The 18,074-nt window shown below is 43.4% G+C and overlaps 1 long non-coding RNA gene across 1 annotated transcript in view; it reads right to left on the bottom strand.

The window, feature by feature from the left end:
• Window positions 1–18,074, bottom strand: part of LOC125173250 (uncharacterized) — a 109,708-nt gene that overhangs the window by 70,131 nt on the left and 21,503 nt on the right. Inside the window, exon 2 of the long non-coding RNA XR_007154975.1 lies at window positions 16,985–17,066. This is a non-coding gene — a long non-coding RNA (uncharacterized LOC125173250). The remainder of the gene's footprint in view (window positions 1–16,984; window positions 17,067–18,074) is intronic.

Raw genomic sequence — 18,074 nt, forward strand, 5'->3', positions numbered from 1 at the left:
TGGTTTCTTCAAAAACTAAACACACTTAAGCATATAACTCAATCATTCCAATCCTAGATAATGCCACTTTGTAGCTGCACAATATTCTTTTGCACAGATGTTTCATATTTTATAGGATAGTTCCCTGTTGATGGACATTAAGGTTGCTTTTAGTTTTTTATATAGTAAATACATAATTTTGTGCGTGTGTCATTTGGTATTTCTGCCAGTGCATATTTACTATTTATTCCAGGCAGATTCCTGGAAGTGGGATTTTTCCCCAAGTTTTTTCCAGTAAAGGACAGGCTGGTAGGCAGAGAAATCCTCCAGTTCTGTGCATTTTCACAATGACCGCATTCTCGAAACTTATCAGAATAGAATCTAAAGGTGAAAATATCTGAAATTGCAGCCAACCCCAACCCCCTCCTAGCTCAAATAATGACAAGTTCAAAGACAGACGCACTTTAAATTCAAGGTCCCAAAAGGTTAAAAGCAAAAGGATGGAAAAAGATATACTATGCAAACAGCGACCACAAGAAATCTGATGTAACTATATTAATTTCAGACAGAGTAGAATTTAAGAACTATTACCAGAGATAAAGAGGAATACTTCATAAAGTTAAGAAGGTTAATTTACCAAGAAGACATAATCCTAAATGTGCGTGTCCCTAATAGAATTTCTCCTTAATCATACACTAAATTTCCAAATGCAATTGAATATTACTGTATTTTATAAAATCTTTTCTTCTTCGTTCTGTCTATTCATGGGCAAATACCATCCTGTTTTTATTAAGGCTTAGAGAAGCTTTGTGCTGTGCTTTTAATATCTAGTAGATTTAGGCCCTCAATCTGGCCCCAATGTTCTTGGTTTTTCTAACTGCTATTGCTTTTTTCCCTCGAAGTGGACTCTATAATCAATTTATCTAGCTCTGTAAAAAAAAAGTCTGATGGTATTTTTATTATTGCATTAAATCTATAAACTAACTTAGGAAGAAAAGATCGTTATGATATTGAGGCCTCCTGTTCAAGAACATATATTTTTTTCACGGATTCAGGTCTATTTGGTTTATTGATTTTTACCTTACAGAATAAAGCTATAGACAAATTATGGCAGACATCGTAACAGTTACGAAACAGAATGTTGCCAATTTTGGAAATGCAAAAGAAAAAGCATGGCTGATTATAGTTGAGGGATAGAACGGTGAGGAAGAGCAGAAAGAAGTGTAGGGCTTTTATTAGCCTTCATGAAGTAAGAAATCAGAAATGACAAAACAAGAAAAGGGTGTACTTATTTTTACGGAAGTTAGAGAAATTAAACCACAGTAATGTTACTATGTTGTAGGAGGGACGAAGGGTCAATAAGGTGTATAGAGCTAAGGCACTGTCCACCTTAACAGGAGTTAACAGGGAAGGTCTACCAGTCATACTCTGATGATTTGGAGGACGATGGGAATAGGAGTATTTAATGGACAGCTATGGAAAGGAAGACACCCTAAACAATCTGAGCTCTCAAACTTGGGTTGCTGCCTTCCTTTCATCAGACACCCACAGACCCAGCTCTAGTTTGGAGGTTTTCCCCCTGCACAGCAGACGGAAAGTTGCTCACCACTTCACGAGCAACAACCTCCAACCATGGCGGCAGCATGCCACACCAGGGGTGAGGAAAGAATAACTAGATTATAGCCGTCTTTCTGTGTTTTCCATCTGATCCCTGTGCCCCAAGAGGGACTTCTTTTCTTTTTATTAAAATCCAGGGGTTAATTGATTTGATTACTCATGCATACTAGGGAACAGGAAGTAGACTATAAATTACTGAAGTGGGCTGTCTGAGTTCAATCTCCAATTATAGGCAGTGGTACACGATGGAGTAAGGGATGAGGCTCCCCCAATTAGGGCCTCAAAAAGCCTCAGGCTCCATCAACAACCTGCCTCAAATCCTTCCATGGTTTCTCAGCAAAGCTTCTCCCCACTCCACCTGCTCCTGTCTGGCCAATGGTTGCTCTTTTGTGCTTTTATCTTTACTCTTTAGGGCTCTCCATTTATTCATTTAGATAAGAATACGTGTGAACTGACGGGTAGAGGGTGGGACCAGGGAACAGGAGACGAGTATGTAGTCCTACCTCCAGTCTCCTGTCATTTCTCTCCTTTCTCTCCCAAGGCACATTCCAAGTTTTAGATTTACCATGAGAAATATGATTATTGAGTAGGCTGGATTCTCAGGTCTGCTGGCCACCACATCTCCTGTGGTGAACCTACGAGATAAAGAATTATGAGGTGTGCTTGGTGTTATGGGATAAAAGCAAAGAAATTTGGAGAGTGCCACAGGACAGCCCTCTTTCATGAACAGAGAAACATTCTGCAATACGAACCCCTCCCTGGGCCTCATGGGGCACCTTACATGTTAGCTCTCCAGAAAAGTGGTCCATCAAAAGCTAATCAAGTAAAACAGTGATAATTTCCTATGGACGTCGACCAAAGCCAAAGTAAGAAAATGGTGCATTTTGCATTACCACCCCAACTGCGATGGGAGAGTGTAGACACAGTCAGTATCAGGACAGTCACATCTCTGATCCTTCATTCCCAAATCCTGTGTGATAGAAACACCACTTATGTGGCTTTCCTGATATTTGTCATCAGGGATTACCACATACTTACTCTAGAAAAATAAGTTATGTTTGTGAACATTAGCCTGGAACGAGGAAGCTGCTGTCTGGGCACTGGGACAATTACCAAAGGCAAGGTGGCGTAAGGTGACTCAGACACACGAGGAAGAAGAGGAGAGAAGGAATTAACAAGAGAAAAGCCAGCAAGAAAGAGGGAGCAGCTTTGTGTCTGAGACAGAATTGTGACAGAGGATGAGTTGGACACGTTTTTCCTTTGCCCCAAGACTTAGCCTCTCTTGCCCGTCACAGGCCCAGAGGACTCCCTTCAAAGCCATGTGCAGGTGGAAACACCCGCCGCACCCCCAGACATTGGGTGCATAGAGAGAGGTTTCCCTCCCTCTCACTCTGTCCTTCGCCTGCCTGCCGGCCAACTGTGGGGTTGGAGCCTGTGTTCAACTCTGTGACCCCTTAGTGAGAGGAGGGAGTGCCACCACGGTCTTGTGTCTCTGAGGCAGCACGGCCCACTGAGTGGTGGAGCTGGCTAATCTTTAATCTGACTCCACTCAGATGAGGTCCACATCTTCTCTAAAGAGCAGACGCCTTCCCAGGACCATTGGCTGCCGTGTATCTCCAGCACCTAGAAAGCCAGCACGGTCGCCCTGACAAGCTGCCCTGGCGTATTGCCCCCACACACCTCCTCTCAATTCAACTCCAACAGCCTCTCCTGCAGCTGTTTCCCACACGTGCTCTGTCCCCACCCAGGTATTTTCTACCGCCAGGTGCCAACATCTCCTATAGTCAACAATTCAGCTAACAATTTGTGGGTTTATCCTCTAGTTGAATGGAAGAAAGAAATCTGGTGACAGATTAACCAAAGCAAACACAGAGCCAAAAGGAGTAGAGTGGAAATATAAATTACACCCTATGGGAGTCCAAAAGAAAAGATGATTAATTACAACCAAGTGAATCAGGAAATGCTTCATGGAAATTGTATCTGCACTGGGCCTCAGTGGGCAGGTTTCGACAGGCCAAATAGGAAAAGGTATTCCATAGGGCAGCAGTGGTGTAAGACAAGGACAAAGCTGAAAAGGGTTAGGGTAGGTGGAGTTCTGATCACTGAGGGCCTTGAATGCTGTGCTCAGGAACGTGGAGCTCATTCTGTACACAGTGGGGAACCAGTGGAGGCTTTCAAGCAGAGGAATGATAGTATCAGATCTAATAATACCGACCCTTTATGGAGTACTCACTGTGATCCAGGCATCCCACTAAACACTTCACAGCCATTCACCTACTTAGCCTTCATGATGGCCCCCTGAGGACGGTGAATTGGGACGGCAGTTTGGGGATGGGTCAGGGGCAGAATGGTTAGGGGAGAGGCAATAGGAGAGGACATGATTTCAATGGACTAGAGCTCAGGGAGAAGGGCCTGAGTTCAAGCCTACTGGCAGCAGCAATGACAATTGGCATTAGAATTCTGAGCAGGTAGAATCAGAGGACCTGGTGGTCGATTAGCTCCTGGAGTCAAGGGCACCAGTGACCAGATCTAGAAGGAAAGGCTCCAGGTAAACAATGCCAGCAGTCTCAAGACTTAGCTCCCCTACCTCTCCACTAACATCCCAGTCTCAGGAGAACAAGACACTTTCCCACCTGCTGACCACGAGTCTTGGAAATTCAGGAAAGTTATAGCAATGAGGGCTCTTCCACTTGGTCCAGGTGGGAGACCAGATGGGACATGGAAGCAAATGAAGTGGGAACAATAAAAGCCCTCCCTATATGAAGCACTAACTATGTGGCAGGCCCCGTACTGGGCGCTTCACAGGCCTCAGATCACTTAATGTTCAAAGTATCACTATATTGCTTTACTATAATGAAACAGATTCAGAGAGATTAGGTAACCGACCTGAGCTCACACAGCTACTAAGGGGCAGCGCTGAGACACGCACGCACGCAAAGTCAATGCTTCTGGCTGGTGCGTGAAACTGCCTACACGGTAGATCGACTTCTCACAGGGCGGGCAAGATGTGTCTGGCTCAAGTTGGGTTCGCGCTCACATCTATTCATTCAGTTATTAGTCCAGTCACTCACTTATTCATATATTATGCCATTACTGAGCACCTACTATGTGGTAGGGAGGGTGCTGGGTAGTCAGAATAAAAAAATTAACAAGACGCCATCTTTGCCCTCAGTGAGAACAGTCTAGAAGGGGAGGCAGACAAGCAAACAGGGGAGGGCAGCTACCCTGGCTTGTGGGGGTGAAGGGGGAACTGAAGAAGACTTTCAGAGGTGATATGTAGGCTCAATCTGGAAGGAGTAGAAAGGTGGCTGGGCTCAGGTGAGGAAGTGAGAAGACAGCAGTGTTCCAGACAGTAGGGCTGGTGCAAATGCACAGGCCTGCCTGAGAAATGATGAACTCTGAACTGAGGACCAGAAGCAACTTGGGTTGCCAAAGGCAGAGACGAGAGGCAGAGGAGGCAGAGGCTGGAGAGTAGGGGAAAGAGAACATTCCACTCAGAGTCAAGACATGGGTAGCCACTGAAGGGCAGACTTATATTTAATAAAGCTCTCTCAGGCTGCAGAGGGGAAGAGACAGGGGGCCAGAAGTTGAGGGAGGAGGCTACTGGTACACGTTTGGGACAACAGAGAGGCCAAGGAGTGGGAAAAAGATCTGGAAAATGTTTACGAGTAACATAGGGACTCCTAGTAAGTATTCCAGATGGGAGCAAAGGGCTGGGGCACCCTCAAGGATGCCTCATGTCCTCAGCTTCCTCCACCAGCAGGCTTTCCACTCTAAATGGCTCTTTGCAGGTAGGTGGATACCAGTCAATCCTTATGTTCAATGCACACAGCCTGTGTGGATACCTGTGGTTCCCAAACCACTGCTTTTGGGGGAGTGCTAAGTATCTATGGAGTGAGGCTTCAGTCCTGGAGCCACCAGCCAAGGGAGGGTATAACCCTCTCCACATGCAGGAAAAGGTTAGTTCAGGAGGATTGAATCTCTCAAGCTCTGCATATTCCCAAGAAACACGTGATTTAGGCATGGCCCCTGGCCAGCTCCTGGGAGATGAGCTCTAGAGTCTCTGGAATATTCTGCCTGATAAGAGTGTTTCTGTATGCCCGAAGTCTTGGGCCATATGTTAGCAGTTTGTTCAGATAGTTTAAGCTAACAATGTGATTTGTGGTGAACACCTATTTTGCTCTGGGGATGGAGTCTGAGTAGCTGAGGTCAGCCACACAGCACAGCATGCCTGCATGACAGACCCCCCCTCCCCAATAAAAACCCTGGATACCAAGGCTGGGGTGCACTTCCTTGGTTGGCAACACTTCGCATATGTTCTGACACACTGCTACCAGAAGAATTAAGCACATCCCATCAGCTCTACTGGGACTGGACATCTGGAAGCTTGCACCTGGTTTCTCCTGGACTTTGCCCCATATGCCTTTTTCCTTTGCTGATTTTTAATCTGCATCCTTTTACTGTAATACACTCTAACCACAAGTATAAGAGCTTTCCTGAATGCTGGGAGTTCCTCTAACAAACCACAGAGCCTGAGGCTGGTCTTGGGTACCCCTGACACATCCCACCAAGGGGTGACAGCAGAAAAGCACACAGCCCAAAACCCAGTATTTCACCCCAGAGGAGGCAACTTTAGAGTCAGGTCCTGCAAAAACAACCTAAGTGGAATACTTTGTGTACCACACAGAGGGCACAAAGACACCTGGAACGCTGGGAGAATATTTCCCAGCTTCTCCAGAATCCAGGGTCGCTCTGCTGTTCTCCCTGTGGCCTCTAGGAGCTTGCTTTGGTTCTGACCTCTATTATCCAACAAAGCATTTTACCTTTTTGTTTTCAGCTTTTGCAAAAAGTGTAATATCCTCCCTCTGCCCCTCCAGTTTGTTTCTTTTGCCAGATAGTTATGTCAAAACTGCCGGCAATTTCCAGATTCTGTAAAAGAGAATTTGCCCTGAACAACAGATGTGGTGAGAATCTACAGTGTGCCCTAGAAACATAATACATCACTATGGTGTAAATTTATAGGTTATTCGGATAACATGCTGTGATACAACAGGGAAACTAAGCTTCTCAGCAATGTGTATGATCTACAGCCAGGAAATCTGAGGTTCGAGTTGATGTGAATACAAGCCTTCTGTGCGCAACCTTCCTCCTCACTTTACCGCTTGCTCGGTTTGTTGACAGAACGTGAGATGTTGCGAATGAGTGGCACCCACCTTCTCTTCACATTTATCCAGAAAAGGATCTGGACCAATATGTATTTCTGCTCAACTTGCAGTCCAAACCCATTCTTGGCTTCAACTCCAAGCCTAGGCATCAGGAACTTTTTTACAGTATTTCAGTTCAATGAATGACTTTTCAGAATACATCCCTATACACATTTGTAAAGCCACTCTGCATCTCCCCAGGCCCTGCCACGTCCTGGTTTAGCTTCCTCTTCATTATCTCCCTCTCTCCAGTACACCGGGGCCCTCAGTACTACACCTAGATCAGTGGGAAGCAAGACAGGAGGTTCTTCACCTGTTTATGACCTTGTGTGAGGCATGGCTCAATGTGGACAGCAGAAATATGGGTACTGTAAGCAGAAAGGAACTTAATACAAGAAACGCAGTGGTAGCAAGTTATTGGAAGGGCTAGAAGACTGGATTCTAGGCTGGGTTCTGGAAAGCCCGCACTAGAACTATAGAGTTCAAGTCTGTACTTCCATGCCTGCTAACCAAGGGTCTACATCCTCTGCTACTTCCTCCAAACCACCTTTCTACGTCAGGAAGCTAGAGAATGACACTGCTGCAGGCCTTCCCTCTGTCCTTGACCTTGCTCAGCAACAACAACCACTGGAGCAAGACGACAGCCCCTCCCTCACTTCCACAATCCAAATCCTGCTCGTGCACGTAAGGTGGATGCCAGACCCCAGCTGTTGAGGGAAGGTTAGGAATTTTTCCAGCATTCTCAATACAGGAAACATTACTAGGTGAGGGTGGAGACTTGAGTCAGGAGATACACTGCACTCCACTGCAGGCTATTAAGGTGTTTTCAAGATCTCACATTCCGTGTATGACCAGGATCCTGAATAAGAAAAGACAACAATCTCCAGAGAAGGACATAAAGGAGGAAAGTATGCCTTCTGCTACCATCTCCTCTTCCACTGCAATCTGCTTAGAAGTTATTTCCAACTAGTCCTGCCCTCTTAGCTTGTGTCTCTTCTGACTACTTTCAGTCTAGCCCCCTGTTCCTAAGAGTCGACAATGACTCCAAGTCTGAAGCTGGAAGAGATTCTAGAAACAACCCTTTATTTAAGGGAAGAGAGCTAGAAACTTGAGAGTTTCCGTAAGTCTCCCAACTTTATCACTTGGGTCTTCAACTACCTTCATCCAAATATTTAAGGTAACTCAGTGATGCTAGAGATGCCATAGCTTTTTGCTCTTCAATTCAGCAAAGGTTAAAACGTCCTAGCCTTTCCTGTCAAGTGTTAATCTCTTAATTTTGAATACAAGTGGTCCCCCAAAGGCCCTGATTAACTGGACCTTAGGGGGACCTTCCTTAACTCTGATATAGAGAACATAGGGAGTATTCAGAAAGAATATATATTTTAACCAGAGATGCTTGCTTGCTTGCTTGCTTTAATGTTTTGAGAGAAAGAGAGACAGAGGGTGAGCGGGTAAGGGGGAGAGAGAGAGAGAGACACACAGAACCCAAGCAGGCTCCAGGCTCTGAGCTGTCAGCACAGAGACCGACACGGGGCTCAAACTCACGGACCACAAGATCACGATCTGAGCCAAAGTTGGACGCTTAACCAACTGAGCCACCCAGGCGCCCAAACCAGAGATATTTTCATTTGTTTCGTTAGTTGCTCTCTCTATTTCTGTTCTCTATTTCCTAAAACAATATGAGGTATGAAAAACAGAGTTTTAAAAAAACACACACAAAGAGGAATACAGTACTTTGGGATGGGCATGAGGGGCAGATATTTGGCTAGTAAAAAAGAAACGCATTTTGGGACACCTGACTGAAGATTCCAGAACTTCCTGGATATTCCAGTCCTTGGATAACTCTGAAGAAAGACTCCAAGGAATTTGAGAGTGGGAATTTAGGAATTCAGTTAGAAGACACTAAACTGAAGAGCCAGAGAGTTTGTACCACTGAAAGGGACAACTGGTGAACAGACAAGACTGCCTTAAGGCAAGGGTTTCTCAACCTCAATATTACTGACATTTTGGACGAGATAATACTATGCTGTGGGGCTGTCCTGTGCATGGTAGCGTGCTTAGTGGTGTCCCCAGCCTGTAGTCTTCAGATGCAAGTAGCAACTCCACAGTCCTCATCACCAAAAATGTCACCAACATTGATAACTGCCCCTTGGCGGGGGTGGGGGGGGACAAAATTATCCCCAGTTGAGAACCACTCATTTAAAGTTTAAACTTGTGAATCAGAGAAAGAGAGAAACAGGGGAAGAACCTGGGAAGTTAGCATTTCTCTTTTAATTTCACATATTTCTTTTAGGCGGTGACTTCAGGACCTCAGCTGATACAGACCTTCCTTGACTTACAAGGGGGTTTAAATTGAGATAAACCCCATCATAAAGTGAAAATATCATTAAATCAAAAAATTCATTTAATATACCTAACCTACCTACCTGCTGGACATCATAGCTTAGCCCAGCCTCCCTGAAACATGCTCAGAACATTTACATTAGCCTACAGTGGGGCAACATCACCTAACATAAAGTGTATTTTATAATGAAGTATTGAATATCTATCTCATGTAGTTTACTAACTACTGAACTGAAAATGAAAAACAGAATGGCTGCATGCAGAATGGCTATCAGTGCAATGGGTGTTCACCCTCGTGATCATGTGGCCAACTGAGAGCTCCAGCATCCTACCGCATATCCCTAACCCAAGAGAAGATCAAAATTCAAAGTCCAAAGTATAATTTCTACTGAATACATATTGCTTTTGCCCCATCGGAAAGTTGAACGTTCTAAATCGAACCACTCCCATCTTCGACCTTCTTTCGGCGTTTCCTCTTCATCTTAAAATACCATGGCATCTTTATTGATAAGGGCTCCTCCTACTGGACATGCTGTGGTTTCCCCTTCAGTCTCCAAAAGCTAAGATGTTGCCCCCTCAGCTAGGATATTTTAGCAAACCCCCACCCCTTATTCCCTGTCACAAATGTACTAAAGAATGGGGCGCCTGGGTGGCTCAGTCGGTTAAGCGTCCGACTTCGGCTCAGGTCATGATCTTGCTCTTTGTGAGTTCGAGCCCTGCGTCAGGTTTCGTGCTGACAGCTCAGAGCTTGGAGCCTACTTAGGATTCTGTGTCTCCTTCTCTCTCTGTCCTTCCCCCACTTGTGCTCTGTTTCTCTGTGTCTCTTAAAAATAAATAAACATTAAAAGTTTAAAGAAGAAAACAAATGTACTAAAAAAGCTCAAAGGTCATCTATCACTGCACAAGTTGAACAGTTTGGAGGAACTGTTCCACACAAAAGCTGTTGAATTCAAAGACATTCTGAAGAAAGAGAAAAAAGTTCAATGAGAGCATCAGTGATTCCTCCACTCTGAAAAGAGGTTATAATGCTTCAAATGAGCACATAGTCATGTAAGAAACTGCTGCCTGGAATATCCCTTGGTTCTCTCCCAAAGCAAGCCCTTCTCTGTGCCCCTCAGGAAGTCTCTGCCTGTGACCATATGTCTGACCCCCAAACCTGTTTCTTGACTCAAAGATTGACAAAGACTCTTCCTTTTCTCTCCTTATCTCCTCTGTGGCACCAGGGGGCCTGAGAACTCCAGTGATGTCTTAAATACCTTTTCTCTGACATGACATCAAACTCAAAAGTGGCAGCCTTGCTAGAAGGAATGCCTTTGATATTATGAAGCCTTTAAAAGTCCTGCATACCTTCTAGAAAGGATGTAACCTGAGAGCCAATCTCTGGCAGGCATCCACTGATCTCAGGAGATGTTAGAGGCAGAATTCACTCAGTCAATAATTATTTATTGGGTACCCACTATATGCGAGGTACTTGGTTAGGGGCTAAAGAGAGAGACATAGTTCTGCCTTGAACGGATCCACTATAAAGCAGAGAAAACTGATAAATAAAGTGGTGTGATAGGGAAGCACAGAGTGCAGACAAGTGTCATCAATGAAGGCTAACACCAGGCACAAAAGGTTGATGGTGAACTTCACAGCAGTCAAGTTAACATCATCTGAACCCAGTGGCCAATCAATCCTAACATCTCAAAAAGTGAAACAATCTGTCATACGTTCCTCCCAATGTGACAGAGTAGAAAGCACATAGCACCACTTATGGAGTATTACTGGCAAAAAAAAAAAAGTACTGAATCTAATTAAGTCAGCTTTACCCAATAACAGGAAATACAGGGGTTAAAGGAACAGGTTAAATGACACCAAGAGGATGCAATCAGACAAATTCAGAACGAAGGAAGTTGTACAGTGCAAATAATCTAGTCTCTTCAACAAATAAATGGGATGAATTCCAAAATTATAATAATAATTGTTATTATTAATACTAATAATAATTGGTTAATAATAAGAGCTATTAGAGATGAAGATAAATTGAAATTTAAGATACAAACCAACCAAATGTAATTTTGTAGAGATCATTTAGATCTTTATTCAAACCATAAAAGGACATTTGGGGGAAAATTACCTGAAATTAAACATGAATTAGAGATTAGATGATATTAAAGAATTATTATTACCTTTATTGAGAATAATAATGGTATCATGGTTCTTAGTCTTAAAAGGGTTCTCAGATTAAATGATATTTGAGCTGGCTAAAATATTCCAGATATATTCGCACATTATTTGTATAATTAAAATGAAAATGAGAAGTAAAAGAAAAAATAAAGTGTAGAAACCAGGTCTTTCTTATTCAACATAACATATGAGAGGGACCTCATTTAATCTAAGGAGTTGGGTAGAAGGCACATCTATGGAAACCAGGTTCCAATGATGTTGATTACTGCAGAAGAGGTATTCTGAAGAGAAGAGAGAAGCAGGTAAGATGTATTCTAAGACCTTGCTACTCAAAGAGCGGTCCCTGGCCCAGAGCACCAACATCTCTTGTGTTTTATAAATGCAAAATCTCAGGCCCATCTCAGACCCATTGAATCAGAAAATATATTTTAACAAAACACCCAGGTGATTCATTTGCACATTAAAATTTGAGACTCACTGCTCTAAGCGCGTGCTCATCTTTTAATAAAGTTGCTTCATTACCCACCTCTGAAAGCTCCTAGTGACCAAATCTAAGATTTCATGCAGGATCCCCTGGGAGCAAAGATTTGTGTATTAATCTGTTGCAACACCTACACCGGTTCCCTTACTAATGGCTGATCCACCATCTATTCCTGGCCCCAAGCCACACAACATCCTCCCTGCCATGCTTCCTAATTGGTAATCTGCCACCCATGACCTTGACCAGATGGTGTACTGCCTTGGGACCCCTGGCCTCATCAGCTGATTCCACACTTAGGCAGAACCACCATACAAAGGGAGGCCAGTGCCTGGAGCAGCCGTAGAGATGGATGGGCCCCCAAAGATTGTGGCATGCAATTAAAGGGAAAGAACTCTATTAAGTATTTTTATGAGAGGCCAAGGCCCTTTACAGATAGGGGTCACCAGCCCTGCTATTAATCTAGTCTTGCTCTGTCCTCCGAATAGAAAATACTTTACATATGAAGAGATAGGAGGAGGGCACAGGGGCAGATGTGGAGTGCTTCAAATCCATCCAGATAAGTGGGAGTCCCTTCTACCCTCTATTTACCCAAGACAGGAAGGAAGGTTTGTCTCCATTAGTGATATCTTCCCTTTTGGGTAGAGCCAACTTGGGAGCAATGTCTATGCCTTCTTTGTGATTAACTTTTGTTCATGCACATGGCTGTTTAATGAATATTGATTCTGGTGATTGCTTTGATTAATAGGGTCTGAGGAATTTCACACTTAATATCTGAGTTCAGATGAGGCATGTGGCATCATTTCAATTCTCAGGGAACCGGCAACTACATGACAGCCTCTTTTATAAAGTGTCTTAAAAGAAATCCTTTCCATGTTTCTGAATATTGGCCATCAGACATGCCCGACATCTTCAAGTCTGACTTTTAGTTTTGCATCAGCTAGCTGCCTGAGGGTGCAGAAAAGAGAGCTGAACAGTGAGACTGTGGGGGTGGTGGTTTAGGATGTGGGCTCTGAAGCCAAATTGCTTGGGCTTAAATCTCAATTTTGCTCTTTACCATCTGCATGACACTGAAATTACTTACCACCTCTGTGCCTCAGTTTCCTACATGTAAATGGGGATAATAATGTCTTCTGTCTCACCATTTTGTCATGAGGGTCATATGAGGTAACATATGTAAAGCACTCGGAAGAGCGCCTGGAACAGAGTAAGTGCTCACTAACGTCATTATTATCACTGATACAAATACCTACTATGTTCCAACACCATTCTCTGACACTAACTGGGTGTCCTATGATTCCATTCAATTCTGACACTAACTACTCAGAGTTAGCACAGACCCAAGAAGTTAAGGGTAAAGTCCTTTTATTCTAACTACTCGTAGTACCAGATCCCACGAGATAAAGAGCAAGGTCCCCAAGATAGCCCTTATTTCAGATGCCAGTTGCAAGGGGGATCCCCAGATACCTGCACTTGTGTGTGACTTGGCTACAAATTCAGGGGTTCCAATGTCCCAGCCCCTCTTCAGGTTTGACAATTCACTAGAATGACTGAAGGCTACAGTTCTGAAACCGCCAAACACTGAAGGTACATAGGGTAAGTTCTTGCGGGAAAGGCACAGAACTTCTTTGCTCTCTCTGGGCATGTGACCCTCTCAGCACATCCACTTCTTCACCAACCAGGAAGCTCTCCTCAGCGCCGGTTTTCAGTTTTTGTCTGGGGTTTCACTGTACTATACTGATTAAATCACAGGCCGCTTGAGCGAACTCGATCTCCAGCCCTGCTCCTCGCCCCAGAGGTCAGGGGGTGGGGTTGAAAGAAAGTTCCATACTCTAATCATAACCATGTCTTGGTTTTTCTGACATAACCAGTCCCTCCCTTGAAACTATTTAAGGCCCGTCAAGAGTCACCTCATTAGCATAAACTCAGGTATGGTCAAAGGGGCTCTTAGGATAATAAAAGACTCTACTATCACATGGGAAATTCCAAGGATTTTTGAAACTCTGTGCCAGGAACCAGGGACAAAGACCAGCTGTGTTCTTTATTATATCATACTCAATAAACATTCCAGCACTTACGTTGCGCCAGGTACTGTGCTAGGCACTGGGGAATAATCTGTATTTTCAATGGTTTTCATTAAGCCACAAGCCTGCAGAACAGCACCATGCCTTGACCAGGATTCAGGATCAGCACCTTTACTTCACCATCATGACCACCCACACAGAACCATACCTCAAGGGTTTGAAGAACCACAACTTTTTTGGGCTGCAGGGCACCTGAGAACTTATGAAAACAACTCCACCCCTTTACAGCCAAGAATCAATTGGCTCAAAGTTTTATTCAGTCAGTGACACATGTCATGACTGATAATCTGTACCTATTTCCATTCACCATGAGCTATGGGATCAGAGACCTCAGCAACTGTGCCAAAGGTGAAAAGTAGCTATTTACTGTTCTTTGGATTAAGGGCCTAGTCATTCTCCTCTGCCCCACTATTATGGCCCTCAGAGTTGGCTTGGAAGACATATAGGACATGATAGCGAGAGCTGTTGGTCAGAGGAACAGACATCAGACATCCCTTCTCCCTTCTCTCCTAAGCTAATCAGCTCTCCTACCACCACCTTCCTCCCTGGAGGAAAGGTCCTAAATCTCTGGCAACTCCATTCTACTCGGTATTTGAGGAGGGGACACCCACCATGTACAGAGCATCCTAGTAGCTTCTGGGTACACAGAGCTGAGTAAGACTTGGTCTTATATATCTACATACATAACTTGAATGAGAAAAAAAAATGTGAGAAATTTGGCACCAAAGGCGTAGTATACCATCAGAATATAGGGGAAAGAGAGATTAATTAAGGTGAGGAATCCTAGTAACACTGCTTTTACAGGGTACTAACCTTTCTGCTAATCTAAAGGCTGATGAAGAAGAACCCAAAAGCTAAAATATGCTGAGTGCCTGCCATGCTATGCAAATACACAATGTTTTATTTGCCTTCAATCCTCTAATTAAGGGTTTTCAAATGATTTTTATCATGTGCCCTAATTTATAAAACATGTGGACAATTTCATAAATATATACATGGTTACGGGTGAAATGTGAACATATACTGACGTATTGTGTAAAGCACATAAAACACAGCAAGATAATAAAAATGACCAATTGGAAAACCGGATTTCCCATAGATGGCTATTACCAACATCCTCTGTTCCCACCTATTCTTTCTGACACTCCTTCGTTGAGGGGTGATGTCTGTATTCCCTCCCTTTGAACCTGGGTGCAAGTTTGTGGCTACCCCAGCTAGACAGGGTCATAAAAGGAGATACCACTCTGCTTGGCTCTTTCTCTCTTGGGATGTGTGCCTTGGGGGCCCTGAGCTGAAACAGAAGGGTAGATGGCCCAGGCGGACAGGAGCTGACAGTCCCCATCAACTCCCTGACGGGATGATGTAGGTCCCAGCCTTTGAACCGACCCAGGTGACACCATGTGGAACAGAGACCAGCTATCCCTGCTGAGCTCTGCCCACATTGTAAAATGGTAAGTGGGATCAATACTGTTGGTGCTCTAAACTGCTAAGTTTGGGAGCGATGTGTTCTACAGCCACAGTAACTAGAAAAAAAAACAAAGATGAGGTAAAATACTTCTAAATTATCTTACTTTATCAATGGCATAAAAACTCTTTATACTCTTAATATTATCATTCATAACGATACATTTAGTGAGAGCAACGTAGTTGGATATACTTCATTAAAAAGCAAACAAACAACTCACGATGCAATAATTCAGAGTTGGGAGTTCTATGCCTGGTTTATTTCCCCACTAGATTTTTTTTTAATTGAGGTATAATTGACATATAACATTGTATTAGTTTCAGGTGTACAACGTAATGATTCGATATTCATACATATTTTGAAGCGATCAACACAGTAAGTCTGGTTAACATCCATCATCACACACAGTTACACATTTTTTTCTTGCAATTGAATTTCTAAGATCCTAGTAACTTTCAAATATACATTATTATTAACTATAGTCACCATACTGCTATATATTCTATCCCCAGGACTTATTTATTTCATAACTGAAGTTTGTACCTTTTGACCCCTCTCCCCATTAGATTTTCATGGCAGACTTGGCCAAAAAGATACCTCATTTCATGAAAACACAATATAAGCCTATGGATTGTACCCTGTAGTTAATGTTACTAACCCGTATTTCAAAGTGTCTTGACAAATCTTAATTATTTTGTCTTCTTGTCAGAGCTAAGTATATCCATTTTGTTTTTACCCTAAAATGTGGCTGAGAGCTCAGGCCAAGAGTAGACGATCTGGTCCCACCATTCTCTTGATTGCTTGTCCGCTGCTTCTTTACAGGAATCTCTTAATGCCACGCATTCATTTAATAAGGAAAAGTTAAGTTACACCAGATAAAGAAGAGAGGCACTACTGCTGTAGTCACCTGTTTACTACCTCCAGAAGCCCCTCACTGCCCTCAGGATAAATAAATATCCAAGCCTCAAACCTGGCAGACCGTGTCATCTGCTCCCTCATATGCACCTGGGCGCCAGCCTTTCCAAATCACTTGCAGCCTCTGTTCAGTTCCTCACAGTGAATGATTATGGAATACATCCATGTATCCGAGTTGAAGTCAAATGCACAGAAGACAGCCGCTCATTCTAAATGTATGCGCACTTTGTCAAGGATGGTAGAGAGAAGGGGTCCCACGTACTTGTGTGACAACCTTACCCAAAACGATGGCAAAAATGAGCCAAACATTCCTTAAAGGTGCCTGAAACTGTAGGGTTGGGGGTGGGGGCAGAGGAGTCCTTGTGCTAACTAAGGAGTCTGTACCAACCACACTGTATTTCTCTTCTGACTTGGCGTGGATGGTATAATGGTAGCCACACACCCCAACGGGTAGCCTTGACCACCTTTCCTTCAAATGTGTGATCTTTAAAGCCTTATTATCTTTTAAGTATGGTTCCCATTATCCCCTCAAACAAGACTGTTTATCTGGTACACAGCTTTACTTTTCTGATGAACGTCCATGGCAAAATCTAATTCTGTTACCCAAAAATTTCCTTTTGTAGCCAAACCTTTAAAAACTCATCTATTCTGTAAAGTAGGTATATTTATATTCCTCGTTTCCTTTAGGGATAGAGGAGGGAAATGGAGTAGGCAAATGCATTCAGCTCACCAGTTATTAATGTCGTGGATTACATCCTCCACGGATTATAAGGGGTGTGTTTTTCATTCTGGGCCAACACTGACCGAAGTACCTGGGGAATAAAAACTCATTTTAAAATTAGCCCAAGCAAAAATAAATAATGAGGGAAGAAAATGCACTGTAAAAAAGAATAATATGAAGCAGGTGAAAGCCAGATAATACGGTTTTGATCAATCACTGCTTTGGACTGCCTTTTCCCTGCTTTCTCTGCCATTTGCATGCATAATTGAATGTTGCCTACTTGATGAAAAGGAACGCTTAGGAGAAAATATTGCCATCACGATGACCAAGAGTGGCTAAATTTGTGCTTTACTAACCTTCAAGGCTCCCTTGTAGGAAATGTCTCGTTTTCAGAGTCTGTGCCCCCTTAGAATTTAGGTCTAGTTTGCCTTTCATGGATAGGCGGTAGACCTTCTAGGGAATTAGCTCTCTATACCTTGGTGTGTCCCTATTAGCCTATTAGGGATTCTTAACGGCATTTCCTTATGAAATTTCCTCAGCCATCCACAATTCCCAGGAGATCTGAACATGACATTTCTTAACACTCATACTTGCCTTTTCTCTTCCTTTCTCTTATTTATCCTTTGGAAAAGTTTTTTTTTTTAAACATTTATTTATTTTTGAGAGACAGAGACAGAGTGTGAGTGGGGGGAGGGGCAGAGAGAGAGGGAGACACAGAATCAGAAGCAGGCTCCAGGCTCTGAGCTGTCAGCACAGAGCCCAATGCGGGGCTCAAACCCACGAACCGTGAGATCATGACCTGAGCCAAAGTCGGATGCTTAACTGACTGAGCCACCCAGGCACCCCTGGTGAGTATTTTGAAGATGTGGTCTCCTTCTTTTCCCAAATATATAGTGACCTAGACCTCTTCACTCCTTGGCAATCTCTGTGAATCTCTTCATCTCTTATCTTTCTTGTCACTGGAGTGATAGCATCTGAGTTAACTCGAGAGGAGAAGATAGCATTAATTTTGCACACCTCCAAAAGAATGATAAGGCTGTCTGTACATGATGGCAACACAGCTACTGTGAGGACTGATTTATTGACACATAAGGTTTAT

This window comes from Prionailurus viverrinus, chromosome C1, assembly GCF_022837055.1.
Source record: "Prionailurus viverrinus isolate Anna chromosome C1, UM_Priviv_1.0, whole genome shotgun sequence".
NCBI lineage: Eukaryota > Metazoa > Chordata > Mammalia > Carnivora > Felidae > Prionailurus > Prionailurus viverrinus.